Raw genomic sequence first — 4598 nt, forward strand, 5'->3', positions numbered from 1 at the left:
TGGATTCGCAGGCGGTTTTGATTGGATTCTCAGGCGGTTTTGATTGGATTCTCAGGCGGTTTTGATTGGATTCGCAGGCGGTTTTGATTGGATTCGCAGGCGGTTTTGATCGGATTCGCAGGCGGTTTTGATCGGATTCGCAGGCGGTTTTGATCGGATTCTCAGGCGGTTTTGATCGGATTCGCAGGCGGTTTTGATCGGATTCGCAGGCGGTTTTGATTGGATTCTCAGGCGGTTTTGATTGGATTCTCAGGCGGTTTTGATTGGATTCTCAGGCGGTTTTGATTGGATTCTCAGGCGGTTTTGATTGGATTCTCAGGCGGTTTTGATTGGATTCTCAGGCGGTTTTGATTGGATTCTCAGGCGGTTTTGATTGGATTCTCAGGCGGTTTTGATTGGATTCTCAGGCGGTTTTGATTGGATTCTCAGGCGGTTTTGATTGGATTCTCAGGCGGTTTTGATTGGATTCGCAGGCGGTTTTGATTGGATTTGCAGGCGGTTTTGATTGGATTCTCAGGCGGTTTTGATTGGATTCTCAGGCGGTTTTGATTGGATTCTCAGGCGGTTTTGATTGGATTCTCAGGCGGTTTTGATTGGATTCTCAGGCGGTTTTGATTGGATTCTCAGGCGGTTTTGATTGGATTCTCAGGCGGTTTTGATTGGATTCTCAGGCGGTTTTGATTGGATTCTCAGGCGGTTTTGATTGGATTCTCAGGCGGTTTTGATTGGATTCTCAGGCGGTTTTGATTGGATTCTCAGGCGGTTTTGATTGGATTCTCAGGCGGTTTTGATTGGATTCTCAGGCGGTTTTGATTGGATTCTCAGGCGGTTTTGATTGGATTCTCAGGCGGTTTTGATTGGATTCTCAGGCGGTTTTGATTGGATTCTCAGGCGGTTTTGATTGGATTCTCAGGCGGTTTTGATTGGATTCTCAGGCGGTTTTGATTGGATTCTCAGGCGGTTTTGATTGGATTCGCAGGCGGTTTTGATTGGATTCGCAGGCGGTTTTGATTGGATTCTCAGGCGGTTTTGATTGGATTCTCAGGCGGTTTTGATTGGATTCTCAGGCGGTTTTGATTGGATTCTCAGGCGGTTTTGATTGGATTCTCAGGCGGTTTTGATTGGATTCTCAGGCGGTTTTGATTGGATTCTCAGGCGGTTTTGATTGGATTCTCAGGCGGTTTTGATTGGATTCTCAGGCGGTTTTGATTGGATTCTCAGGCGGTTTTGATTGGATTCTCAGGCGGTTTTGATTGGATTCTCAGGCGGTTTTGATTGGATTCTCAGGCGGTTTTGATTGGATTCTCAGGCGGTTTTGATTGGATTCTCAGGCGGTTTTGATTGGATTCTCAGGCGGTTTTGATTGGATTCTCAGGCGGTTTTGATTGGATTCTCAGGCGGTTTTGATTGGATTCTCAGGCGGTTTTGATTGGATTCTCAGGCGGTTTTGATTGGATTCTCAGGCGGTTTTGATTGGATTCTCAGGCGGTTTTGATTGGATTCTCAGGCGGTTTTGATTGGATTCTCAGGCGGTTTTGATTGGATTCTCAGGCGGTTTTGATTGGATTCTCAGGCGGTTTTGATTGGATTCTCAGGCGGTTTTGATTGGATTCTCAGGCGGTTTTGATTGGATTCTCAGGCGGTTTTGATTGGATTCTCAGGCGGTTTTGATTGGATTCTCAGGCGGTTTTGATTGGATTCTCAGGCGGTTTTGATTGGATTCTCAGGCGGTTTTGATTGGATTCTCAGGCGGTTTTGATTGGATTCTCAGGCGGTTTTGATTGGATTCTCAGGCGGTTTTGATTGGATTCTCAGGCGGTTTTGATTGGATTCTCAGGCGGTTTTGATTGGATTCTCAGGCGGTTTTGATTGGATTCTCAGGCGGTTTTGATTGGATTCTCAGGCGGTTTTGATTGGATTCTCAGGCGGTTTTGATTGGATTCTCAGGCGGTTTTGATTGGATTCTCAGGCGGTTTTGATTGGATTCTCAGGCGGTTTTGATTGGATTCTCAGGCGGTTTTGATTGGATTCTCAGGCGGTTTTGATTGGATTCTCAGGCGGTTTTGATTGGATTCTCAGGCGGTTTTGATTGGATTCTCAGGCGGTTTTGATTGGATTCTCAGGCGGTTTTGATTGGATTCTCAGGCGGTTTTGATTGGATTCTCAGGCGGTTTTGATTGGATTCTCAGGCGGTTTTGATTGGATTCTCAGGCGGTTTTGATTGGATTCTCAGGCGGTTTTGATTGGATTCTCAGGCGGTTTTGATTGGATTCTCAGGCGGTTTTGATTGGATTCTCAGGCGGTTTTGATTGGATTCTCAGGCGGTTTTGATTGGATTCTCAGGCGGTTTTGATTGGATTCTCAGGCGGTTTTGATTGGATTCTCAGGCGGTTTTGATTGGATTCTCAGGCGGTTTTGATTGGATTCTCAGGCGGTTTTGATCGGATTCTCAGGCGGTTTTGATTGGATTCTCAGGCGGTTTTGATTGGATTCTCAGGCGGTTTTGATTGGATTCTCAGGCGGCTTTGATTGGATTCTCAGGCGGCTTTGATTGGATTCTCAGGCGGCTTTGATTGGATTCTCAGGCGGCTTTGATTGGATTCTCAGGCGGCTTTGATTGGATTCTCAGGCGGCTTTGATTGGATTCTCAGGCGGCTTTGATTGGATTCTCAGGCGGCTTTGATTGGATTCTCAGGCGGCTTTGATTGGATTCTCAGGCGGCTTTGATTGGATTCTCAGGCGGTTTTGATTGGATTCTCAGGCGGTTTTGATTGGATTCTCTGGCGGTTTTGATTGGATTCTCAGGCGGTTTTGATTGGATTCTCAGGCGGTTTTGATTGGATTCTCAGGCGGTTTTGATTGGATTCTCAGGCGGTTTTGATTGGATTCTCAGGCGGTTTTGATTGGATTCTCAGGCGGTTTTGATTGGATTCTCAGGCGGTTTTGATTGGATTCTCAGGCGGTTTTGATTGGATTCTCAGGCGGTTTTGATTGGATTCTCAGGCGGTTTTGATTGGATTCTCAGGCGGTTTTGATTGGATTCGCAGGCGGTTTTGATTGGATTTGCAGGCGGTTTTGATTGGATTCTCAGGCGGTTTTGATTGGATTCTCAGGCGGTTTTGATTGGATTCTCAGGCGGTTTTGATTGGATTCTCAGGCGGTTTTGATTGGATTCTCAGGCGGTTTTGATTGGATTCTCAGGCGGTTTTGATTGGATTCTCAGGCGGTTTTGATTGGATTCTCAGGCGGTTTTGATTGGATTCTCAGGCGGTTTTGATTGGATTCTCAGGCGGTTTTTATTGGATTCTCAGGCGGTTTTGATTGGATTCTCAGGCGGTTTTGATTGGATTCTCAGGCGGTTTTGATTGGATTCTCAGGCGGTTTTGATTGGATTCTCAGGCGGTTTTGATTGGATTCTCAGGCGGTTTTGATTGGATTCTCAGGCGGTTTTGATTGGATTCTCAGGCGGTTTTGATTGGATTCTCAGGCGGTTTTGATTGGATTCTCAGGCGGTTTTGATTGGATTCTCAGGCGGTTTTGATTGGATTCTCAGGCGGTTTTGATTGGATTCTCAGGCGGTTTTGATTGGATTCTCAGGCGGTTTTGATTGGATTCTCAGGCGGTTTTGATTGGATTCTCAGGCGGTTTTGATTGGATTCTCAGGCGGTTTTGATTGGATTCTCAGGCGGTTTTGATTGGATTCTCAGGCGGTTTTGATTGGATTCTCAGGCGGTTTTGATTGGATTCTCAGGCGGTTTTGATTGGATTCTCAGGCGGTTTTGATTGGATTCTCAGGCGGTTTTGATTGGATTCTCAGGCGGTTTTGATTGGATTCTCAGGCGGTTTTGATTGGATTCTCAGGCGGTTTTGATTGGATTCTCAGGCGGTTTTGATTGGATTCTCAGGCGGTTTTGATTGGATTCTCAGGCGGTTTTGATTGGATTCTCAGGCGGTTTTGATTGGATTCTCAGGCGGTTTTGATTGGATTCGCAGGCGGTTTTGATTGGATTCTCAGGCGGTTTTGATTGGATTCTCAGGCGGTTTTGATTGGATTCGCAGGCGGTTTTGATCGGATTCGCAGGCGGTTTTGATCGGATTCGCAGGCGGTTTTGATCGGATTCGCAGGCGGTTTTGATCGGATTCTCAGGCGGTTTTGATCGGATTCGCAGGCGGTTTTGATCGGATTCGCAGGCGGTTTTGATCGGATTCTCAGGCGGTTTTGATTGGATTCTCAGGCGGTTTTGATTGGATTCTCAGGCGGTTTTGATTGGATTCTCAGGCGGTTTTGATTGGATTCTCAGGCGGTTTTGATTGGATTCTCAGGCGGTTTTGATTGGATTCTCAGGCGGTTTTGATTGGATTCTCAGGCGGTTTTGATTGGATTCTCAGGCGGTTTTGATTGGATTCTCAGGCGGTTTTGATTGGATTCTCAGGCGGTTTTGATTGGATTCTCAGGCGGTTTTGATTGGATTCTCAGGCGGTTTTGATTGGATTCTCAGGCGGTTTTGATTGGATTCTCAGGCGGTTTTGATTGGATTCTCAGGCGGTTTTGATTGGATTCTCAGGCGGTTTTGATTGGATTCTCAGGCGGTTTTGAT

The sequence above is a fragment of the Petromyzon marinus genome, chromosome 77, assembly GCF_048934315.1.
Source record: "Petromyzon marinus isolate PM22_M1 ecotype Great Lakes invasive population chromosome 77, UKy_Petmar_22M1.pri1.0, whole genome shotgun sequence".
Lineage (NCBI taxonomy): Eukaryota > Metazoa > Chordata > Hyperoartia > Petromyzontiformes > Petromyzontidae > Petromyzon > Petromyzon marinus.